At 43.2% G+C, this 10,730-nt stretch overlaps 1 protein-coding gene across 1 annotated transcript in view; it reads left to right on the top strand.

Annotated features, from left to right (window-relative positions):
• The first annotated feature begins 222 nt into the window (after positions 1–222).
• Positions 223–10,730, top strand: part of DYNLL2 (dynein, light chain, LC8-type 2) — a 16,754-nt gene continuing 6,246 nt past the window's right edge. The window contains exon 1 of the mRNA XM_011979219.1: positions 223–284. The gene's annotated coding sequence lies outside the window, so the exon portion shown is untranslated. The remainder of the gene's footprint in view (positions 285–10,730) is intronic.

Here is a 10,730-nt window from a genome sequence, read left to right as displayed (position 1 = left end):
AGGGATTCTAATGAATATAGCACTTAAATGGAGATGTTCACAGGGCAGTTAGATCTTATGGGTCTAAAGCTAAGGAGAGGGGCCTGAACAGGCTATATATAGATTTGGGAATTACCAGTCTATAGTTGGTCATTGAAGCCATAGCAACATATAAGATCTCCAAGGAAGAATGGTCTAGTGAGAAGAGAAAAGGATCTAGAACAAAACTCTGAGGAACACCAACATTTAAAGAATGAGCAGAGGAAGAGGAGGCTACTAAGGAGACAGAAGGAGTAGCCAGAGTGGTAGGAAGAAAACCAGGGAAGTGCTACGCTATGGAAGGCTAGGGAGGAGAGAGTCCCAAGGAGGGACTTGTCAACAGAAAGCAGCCATCTCTGCTTGCTTCTATGAGTGTGATAGGGTCTGAACAACACAACTTAGGGTTCTGTTGCTGTCCCAAATCCCAACAGACTAGTCATGTCATCCTTCTGCTCATAGCCCTTCAGTGGATTCTTAGTTTTTTCAGGATGAAGTTCTAGCTGCTTCGCAGATCCTTTGGGTCCCTCCAAAGTCTAGCCCTAACTCTTCTGTCCAGCCTGTTCCTTTCCCCAGCACACTGCGTCCCTGACAGGCTTGACTTCCCACCATTCCCTGCCTTGGCTCATGATTTTTTCCAAAATTCTACCCACTCTTCAAGACTTACCTCAAATGCTAACCCCTCTGTTCCCTAATTCTTCCATACAGATTAATTACCCCTAACCCATGTTCCCAGAGCATTTTGTTCACTCTTGGTCACAGCCATCACTATACTCTGACCTGTGCTAATAAAGTTGGTCATACATATATGTGTCTCCCCAGTGATACTGTGGGTCTGAGCAGTCATAACTTTTTCTAGCTACTCATCTCCATCTCCCTCGGTGCCTCCCGCAGAGCTTGTTAGAGATGTTTCAGAAATGTCTATGGATTTAATGGAACTATTGTCCTCCCACAGACCCCAAGTAATAGTGTGATCTCTGTTTTCTTTGTCATAGTATTCCAGGGGTAGAGGTGATAGGGGAGACACTAATATAGAGAACCCTGGTATGGAGGAAAATAGACATGTTGAGTTTGAATCCTGCTGCTCAAAGAAATTGTCCTAGTCTATGTTTCCCTGACTCAAGTAGCTTGTATCAAGAACCACCTTAATAATAGAAAAGCAATAGAAAAAAATAATGAAACGAAAAATTGGTTCTTTGAAGAGATGAACAAAATTGACAAATCTTTAGCTAGACTGACCAAAGCGAGAAAGAGAGAGACAGAAAGAGAGAGAAGAAGGTGAGAGAGACTCAAGTTACTAAAACACTAAAATTAGGAATGAAAGGAGGAACATTATTATCAACCTTAAAGAAATAAACAAGATACAGCCGTAAAAAAGAACAAGATCACGTATTTTGCAGGAACATAGACGGAGGCTACCATCCTTAGCAAACTAACTCAGGAACAGAAAACCAAATACCATGTGTTCTCACTTATAAGTGGGAGCTAAATGATGTGAACTTATGAACACAAAAAAGGAAACGACAAACACTGGGGTCTACTTGACAGAGGAGGATGGGAGGAGGGAGAGAAGCAGAAAAGAGAACTACTGATTACCGAGCTTAATACCTGGGTGATGTAATAATATGTACAACAAACTCCTGTGATATGTGTTTCTCTACGTAACAAACCTTCACATGTATCCCTGAACCTAAAATAAAAATTTTAAAAAAGAAGTAAAAGAGATTTTAAGGAGATACTATGAACAAAGTGGATAGCCTAGATAAAACACACACAGTTTTAGAAAGACACAGACTACTAAAACTATCTCAAGAAACAGGTAATCTGAATAGGACAAGAAAAGAGATTGCATTATACTACCTCAAAAACTTCCCACAAAGAAAATTCCAGGCCCTGATGGCTTCACTGGTGAATTCTACTAAATGTTTAAAGAATGAAAATCAGTCCTTTATACTCTTTCAAAAATGGAATAGGAACACTTTCCAACTTACTTCATGAGTTCAGTATTACCCAGATACCAAAACCAGATGAAGACATCATAAGAAAACTATCAGCTGGGCATGGTGGCTCATGCCTATAATCCCAGCACTTTGGGAAGCCAAGGTGGGTGGTCAGGAGTTCGAGACCAGCCCGGCCAACATGGTGAAACCCTGTCTCTACTAAAAATACAAAACTTAGCTGGGCCTTGTGGCGGGCGACTGTAATCTCACCTACTCTGAGGCAGAGGCAGGAGAGTCGCTTGAACCTGGGAGGTGGAGGTTGCAGTGAGCCGAGATTGTGCCATTGCACTCCAGCCTGGGTGACAACAGTGAAACTCCATCTCAAGAAAAAAAAAGAAAAGAAAAAGAAAAAAGAAAACTCAATATCACTTATGAATATAGATGCAAAAATCTTCAACAAAATACTAACAAAATGAACATGGCAACATATAAAAAAGATTATACATCATGACCAAGTGGGATTTATCCCAGGAATGCAAAATTGGCTTAACACTTGAAAATCAATCAATAGGCCAGGTGCAGTGGCTCACACCTGTAATTCCAGCACTTTGGGAGACTAAGGTGGGAGAACAGCTTGAGTCCAGGAGTTCAAGACCAGCCTAAGCAACATAGTGAGACCCTGACTTTACCAAAAAACAAAACCAAAAAATCTTGGGTGTTGAAAAGCTGCAAGTGGCATAAGTAAAAAAAAAAAAAAAAAAATTAAATTAGCCAGGTGTCGTTGTATGTGCCTATGGTCTCAGGTGCTTGGGAAGCTGAGGTGAGAGGATCACTTAATCTTGGGAGGTCAAGTCTGCAGTGAGCCATGATCACACCACTGGGTGACACAATAAGACCCTTTCAAAAAAAGTAAAAAATAAGTAGAAAGAAAAAAGAAAATCTATCAATGTAATACACCATACTAACCATAAAGGACAAAAGCCACATGATCATGTCAGTAGATGCAGAAAAAGCATTTGACAATTTGATTTCATGATAAAAACACTCAACAAACTAGGGATGGGAGTGAACTTCCTTAACTTGATAAAAGCACCTACAAACCTCCCACATCCAACACTAATGGTGAAAGACTGAAAGCTTTTCCCCTAAGATTGGGAAGAAGACAAGGGTGACTGCTCTCACTAACCCAACTGAATAATATACTGAAGGTTCTATCTAGGACAATTAGGAAAGAAAAAGGAATAAAAGGCACCCAGATTTTAAAGGAAGAAGTAAAACTATCGTAGATGACATGATTTTGTATATAGAAAATTCTAAGAAATACACACATACACATTGTTATGAATTAATGAATGAGTTCAGAAAGGTTGTAGGTTACAAATCATAATGCATATACAAAAATCAATTGTATTTTATGTACTAGCAATGATTACAATCTGGACATGAAATTATGAAAACAATTCAATTAAAAATGGCATCAAAAATAATTACTTAGGGAATATATATAGTGAAAGATGTGCAAAACATGTACACTGAAAATTAGAACCCATTATTAAAAGAAATTAAAGAAGACTTAACTAAATGGAAAGACATCCATGTTCATGGACTGGAAAACTTCATATTGTTAAGATGGTAATACTCCCCAAATTGATCTACAATTCAACACAACCCCTATCAAAAATCCCAGCTGGATTTTTAACAGAAATTGGTAAGCTGGTGCTACCAGTCACATAGAAATGCAAGGGAGTCAGAATAGACAACAAATCTTGAAAAATAAGAGCAAAGTTGGAGGACTCACACTTCCAGATTTCACAATTTACTACTTAGCAACAGTCATGAGGACAGTACGGTACTGGCATAAAGATAAATATGTAGATCATTGAAATAGAATTGGCAGTTCAGAAACTCTTACATTTATAGGCAACTGATTTTTTATAATGGTGTCAAGACAATTTAGTGGTGAAAGGATAGCATTTCCAACCATTGATGAAGGACACCTGGGTATCCACATGTAAAACAAATGATGTTGGACTCTACCTCACACCATACACAAAAGTTAACTCAAAATAGATCACTGACCTAAATGCAAGAGCTAAAATTCTTAGAATGTGGGAGTAAATCTTTGTGATCTTGGGTTAGGCAACAGTTTCTTGGACATGACATCAAAAGCACAAGTGACAAGAGAAAAAAACAGACAAATTAGACTTCACCAAAAGTAAAACTTTCGTGCTTCAAAGGACACTAGCAAGAAAGTGAAAATATAGACCCATGGAACAGGAGAAAACATTTGCAAATGAAATCTTTGATGAAAGTCTAGTATCCAGAATACAAAAAGAACACTACCAACTCAATAATAATAATAATAATAAATCCAATGAAAAATGGGCAAAGAATCTGAATAGACATCTCTCCCCAAAAGATATACAAATGGTCCATAAGCATATGAGAAAAGATGACCAACATCATTAGTTATTAGAGTAACATCATTAGTTATTAAGGAAATGCAAATAAAAACCACAATGAGACACCACTTCACAGTCACTAGGATGGCTATAATAAAAAAGACAAATAATAATGTGTTGGTGAGGATGAGGAGACATTGAAACTCTCCAACACTGCTTGTAGCAATATAAAATGCAGGCACTTTTGAAAACAGTCTGGCCATTCCTCAAAAGGATAGCATAGAGTTAACATAAAACCCAGAAATTCCACACCTAGGTATATTCCCCCCCCGCCCCACAAAATGAAAGAATATATTCACACAGAATCTTGCACATGAATGTTCCTAGCAATATTATGCATCATAGCTAAAAAGTGGAAACAACCCAAATGTCCATCAACTGGTGGACAAGCAAAATGTGGTATACCCATACAATGGAATATTAATTGGCCATAAAAAGAATAAAGTACCAATTCATATTATAGCGTGGATGAACCTTGAAAATATACTAAGGTAAAATGAGTCAGTCACAATCACAAAAGACCATATATTGTATGATTCTGTTTATATGAAATGTCCAGAATAGGCAAATCCATGGAGACAGAAAGTAGACTAGTAGGAATTGGAGGAAATAAGGGAGAGACTGCCAAGGATTTGGGACTGGGCACCAGTCTCATTTGGTAGGGCTCCCCGCCCCCATTCCCCACCTCACTGTCAGGGACCAATGGTGAAAGACCATAGTGTACATTTTTATGACGGTGGGGACAAGGATTTCCCTCATATGTGACTCTGCTTCCCTCTCTTGAGGTTCTCAAGAGAGTGGACATCGGTGGCTTCTTACTTCTTATAACCACTGGTGGACCTTCCCTCTGTCAGCTCCTCCTTCCTTGATCTCAGAAGGTCTGTCAATCAGGCTTTCTGCCCTCCTCTTTTGTGACCAAAAGGTGGACACGTGACTTCACTGGGAATTTGAGTGGAGAGTGGGGAGACTCCAGGAGAACAGCAGATTTGCTTTACTGGGATGCTCTGAGGCAACTGTTCCCCACTTGCTGCTCCCTGGAGTCAGGGTGGCTATTCTAGGCCTGTTTGTTTTCCTTCAGGTATTTCTTGCACCTAAGAACACTAACTTGGTCTTTTCAGATATTGAAGGGCTAGTCATTTCCATATCATTGTCTTGATTCTCTCTTGATGGCAAAGACAGGGTTTCTCAGGGTTGTCCAGACAATGAGGGAGGAAAACTTTTAAATTATGAGGAGTCATGACCCAAACACCACGCTTCCACTGGGCATCTTCTCTTTAGTTTCTACTTGGTGATCATTTGCTTTAATATTTTAATTGAAGCTCTAAACAATTCATTGAATCTAAACTAGATCAAAGCATGTTGTTTCTTAGAGGAATACAAAGATGAGCAAAATGATATCCCAACTCTCAAGGAACTCATTTGGTGTGAATTCTGACTGAGTGGATCAGAGAAGGTATCCTTTGTGATGGGGCTATTGAAATAGAGAATCGCAGACTTTGGGGCTGCTGGGGACCTTACAGATCAACCAGTCCTACATCTTTCAGATGAAGAAATCCAGAGTCTGAGGGGTGAAATGACTTGACTAGCAGCTGAATATGGCTTGGGACTTCCTCCTTGACTCTTAGTCCAGTGCTTATCTCACTAGTTCAAGTGGTTGAACTTGGCTGGTTCCTCAGGGAGTTTGGAGAGGGGAGGGACAATTTTTTTTTTTTGAGACAGAGTCTCACTCTGTTGCCCAGGCTGGAGTGCAGTGGTGCAATCTTGGCTCACTGCAACCTCTGCCTCCTGGGTTCAAGTGATTCTCCTGCCTCAGCCTCCCGAGCAGCTGGCATTATAGGTGCCCAGCACCATGCCCAGCTAATTTTTGTATTTTTAGTAGAGACAGGGTTTCACCATGTTGGCCAGGCTGGTCTCGATCTCTTGACCTTGTGATCCACCTGCCTCGGCCTCCCAAAGAGCTGGGATTACAGGAGTGAACCACTGCTCCCGGCCAAGGACGGACAATATTTGGGGCTTGGTAAATAGTTGCCCAGGGAAATAAGTTTTGCAAGGTCACCCAATAAATCAGCAAAGAATTGAGGTGAATTTCAGCAGTTCTAGTCACGTGGGACTTGACGGGGGGACTGGCACCAGGGTCTGCCTTGCAATAGGCATGTCAATGTGTGTCTTTCCCAACCTTCTATAATTTCCTGGAGATCTTGAAGCAGGTCAATACTAAACGGCTAGGCAAAACGACTTCTGTCACCTCCACCGTCTCCTTCCTCTAGATGATCCAGTCAGCTGGAGTTGGATTGTCTTTACCTGTAAGGACATTAGTCAAATACCCAGCAGACAGTGTGAGGAGGAAGTCAATTGAGAAACCAGGTTTGGACTTTCCCTAGGGCTAACAATGAATTATTTTAGCTGGCAACTTGTTTTGGGCAGGAAGGGCCCAGTGTAAATAGTATGCATTGCTGGTTCTTGGCAGAGAGAGCCTGGACACTGTTCTTCGGGGTGGAGAAACAGTGTCCTTCCAAGCTGTACTTTTCAGTCATTAATAGGCACAATCAGTTTATACAATGCTTACAGACAACTTCCCATGTTTCAGGAACTATGCTAGGTCCTGCAACCACACATAAGTAAGACGTGATTCTCACCTGAAAGGAAGTACAGACAAACATAAGACTGACATATTTAATGGTAAGTGGTCAGTGAAAACCCCTGGATGTTAGAGAGCACAGAAGAGGGGTGTGCATTCCCTCTAGGGTTCAGGGACTTGGTAGATGACATCCAAACAAAGGAGTTAGCCAGGAAAAAAGCTCCAAGTCTCATAGGCAAGAGCTCAGGTATGGAATCTGCATGTACTCAGGTGTGGAATCTGCATGTAGGGAAACAACAGGCAGTGGATGGTGTTACCAGAGCAGGAAGAATGAGATGGAAAGTGTGGTGACATAAGGCAGAGAAGCAGGCATGCACATGTGGAGGGTAAGTTACGGGAAAGGAGTTAGTCTTTATTCTGAGCAGGAAAGGGGGGCATGCCTGAGGAGATCTGCATTTTAGATAGATCACTGCAGTGTAGATCTAAGGTGGAGGAGCCAAGAACGGAGACAGAGAACCAACTGGAAGAGATGATGAGTATCTGACGCAGGGGATTCATAAGGCATGGATTGGAAAAATATCCAAGAGATGAGCAGTGATGGAGACATGCTGGGTGAGGGAGAGACACAAATCTAGGGTTTCTGGCTTGTGCCTGGGTGGATTATGGGGCCAAACGGAGATAGGAAATACGGGGAAAGGGAACAAGTCTGGGACGGAGATGTTGGCGATGGCTAACATTTATTAATCACGTATATTAACCAGGCACTGTGCCAGGACTTCTCCATGCATTTTCGTTTAACTCCATGAAGTGGATATGATTCTCAATTTATAGATAAGGAAAATGAAATTTGGAAATGTTGAATAGCTTAGCCAAATCTGCACAGCTGCTAGAGTGGTGGAAAAAGTTCAGAATCCATGCACTCTGGCCCACTGCTTTATATGTGTGTGTGCGAAGAGTCTGAAGAGCCTGTGGGGCATCCACAGTAGAGAGGTCCAGGCATTAGGGGGATCACTGGGGCCCAGATCATGGTAAAAACCATGAATGTGGGTGAAATTTCCAAGTTGAGCAGTGAGGGAAGCAAAGTGCCCTGGGGAACCCTGAAGTTAATGAAGTAGCCAGATGGAAAGGGGTCCGCCAAAGAGCCAAAAACAACAGTCTGATTTTGATTTTTAAGTCAGAAGACATGACCGTGTTATCTGGGCAACAGGAAACTGGGCAATCACAAATACTGTAGCTGTATCAAATAAAAACATTCACCAAGTTAAGCTGACATATTAATTATAACAGTGACTATGTTGCATAGTAATTATCCTGAACAGTAAGCATTTTACATAAATAGCAGTAATTATTACATCACAAGTTTCCCAAACTGTGTCCTGTGGAGTAGTAGTTCCCAGAGATGTTAATAAATGTTTGGATTAAAAAAGGGCTTTGGAGTCAGGTAAGTTTAGGAAATGCTGGTATAATTTAGATAGAGGGCCAAACCCTATTTTACACTTCCTCTCCTCTTTTCTCTGTTAGGAGGCAGTACAGTATAATGGCTAAGATTGTAGGCAGTGGAAACAATCTGGAGTTGAATCCTGCTACTGACAAATTGGACAATGTTGAGTAAGTTCCTGAATTTCTCTAAACTCTAGTTTGCTCATCTGTACAGGGTGATAGTAATATATTCACTTCAAAAGGCAGCTCCTGGGATTAAATGGAATGCATTGCATTTAAAACGCCTAGAATAGAGCCTGACATACAGCAAGGGATTCACGAGGATTAGTTATTATTATCTATACACCATACTATTAACACATCTCCCTGATATTCTACAGTTTAGTCCTTGACACACACACACACACACACACACACACACACACACAGACACACGCGCGCGCGCGCTGATATTCGCATTTCCTAAAAGTGAAACCCTTGGCTCTGACTTCTGTTAGTTGAAGTTCTTTGTGCCCTTGTGTCCACCACACCACAGCCTGGAAATGAGCAAGCTTTTATCCCTACTGTACTTCAGGGAAGGTGAGCAGAGAGAGGGAGGATTTATGCCCTGGCAGCATGGCCTTTGAAGGGCCACTGCTAGCTCATAGTAACCCTTGGGAACACTTGAAAGAAGTCATCTTCTGGTTGGACACTGGTTGCACCGTGACACACAGCTTAGCAAGCAGTGTGCTCCCTGTATTTTAGCACCCACTTGCTCCCTTGGTTGGATACTCTTGTGCAGTGAATGACCTGTGCAACCATACGTGCAAATCTGACCTTCAGGCCCTGGAAACTAATGACTATTGGAGAAAGGGGGTACTAGCTTCTCTTTCTCCAAGCAGTACAGGAGATTAGCCCGGCACAAGCCCTAAGTGTATAAATTATCCTTCGTCATCCCCCGCCCTTCCTCCCATAGAGGCCACGCCTCCCATTCATGAACACAAAGACTGACATCAGAATACCCTTAGTGTGAGGGGATACCCCAGGCCTTAACTGCTCTCTGAAATCCCCCAACTGAGGTTGTTAGAGGACAGAACTGTGGAAAGCAGAAACCAGAGGGAATGATTTTTCCAGGTTTCCCCTGACACATAACGAACACTAACTTTTGATGCTTCAAACCAGAGCAGGCCAGGGCCGGGGCAAGTCTCACTTCCTGACATGGTTTGGAGGGGCGAAGGGAAAAAGATAGGAGTGGGAGCTATCCCTGGCAGCTTCTTAAACCCGACGGTATGGCCAAAATGCTTGGTTCCCAATAAAGGCTCATCAGCCCTTGAGGTAGACACTTTTGTATAAAACAGACCAGAAAGAAAACCGTAGGCCTGAGGATCTTTCCTGGAAGTGGGGTGGAGTGACGGCAGGCAGGCTCCCAACGCCCACGTTCACACCCATCCTCCCAGGAGTCTCTTGAGCCTCCAGAGGGGCTGCTGCCTGGGTGCACCGCTTTTCAGCTAGAAGCGAGTCAAGCCTGACCTGCGGGATCCGGCAGGGCTCTCCCCTCTCTGTACTTGGATTCTCTCCTTTATAAAGTGAGGGGTGTGGATGGGTGGTTTTTGAAGGCTCCTCACAGTTCTGACAGGCACCACCTCTAGGGGCTTCTATTCACTCTCCTCCAGTCCTGTCTACCTGACAGGCAGGGACAGACGACAAGAAATGGCTCACTCTCACCCCCATCCCAGGACCCCAAGGCCATAAATGTGCAAGGACAGCAGAGGCCTGCGTACCAAAGACACCCCCCCATCAATTTTGCTTCGGCTCTGTCTCCATTGCTCTTGTAGATAAATACTGGCTGGGGGCCCAGCTGGGAGTTTAGGTCCTTCAGCCTCAAAGAACAAAGGCTGAGCTGGAGGAAGAAGGGACCGTCCCGGAAGGTGAGGTGAGGGGGTCCTGCGGCTCCTATGCCTCTCCCTCTCCATAGGGCTGGCTGTCCCTCTCTTTCCCACAGATACGGGAGGAGACAGTGTCCTGTCTTTTCCTCTGAGGCTGATGACTTCATCTCCTCCCCTTCCTCTCTCTAAGGTTGGGGTTTCTACCTCAGCCCCATCTGTTCCCTGGGTCTGAAATCTCCATCCCCTTCTCCCATTTTCCTCCTTGGGACTGGGGTCTCCACACCCCTCCCTCTCCTCCTCTCTCAGGACCATGTCTCTCTATTCCTTTTCAGGCCTGGCCTCTCCAGCCCCGGGCGTAGGGGTCCGCATTCCTCTCCTTTCTTAAGGCCACGGCTCCTTCCCCCACCCGCTCCAGCTCCTCCTCCCCACC

Source organism: Mandrillus leucophaeus, unplaced genomic scaffold, assembly GCF_000951045.1.
Source record: "Mandrillus leucophaeus isolate KB7577 unplaced genomic scaffold, Mleu.le_1.0 Scaffold20, whole genome shotgun sequence".
NCBI lineage: Eukaryota > Metazoa > Chordata > Mammalia > Primates > Cercopithecidae > Mandrillus > Mandrillus leucophaeus.
Note: the sequence above shows the minus strand (reverse complement) of the source record. Positions and strands in the feature narration are given on the sequence as shown.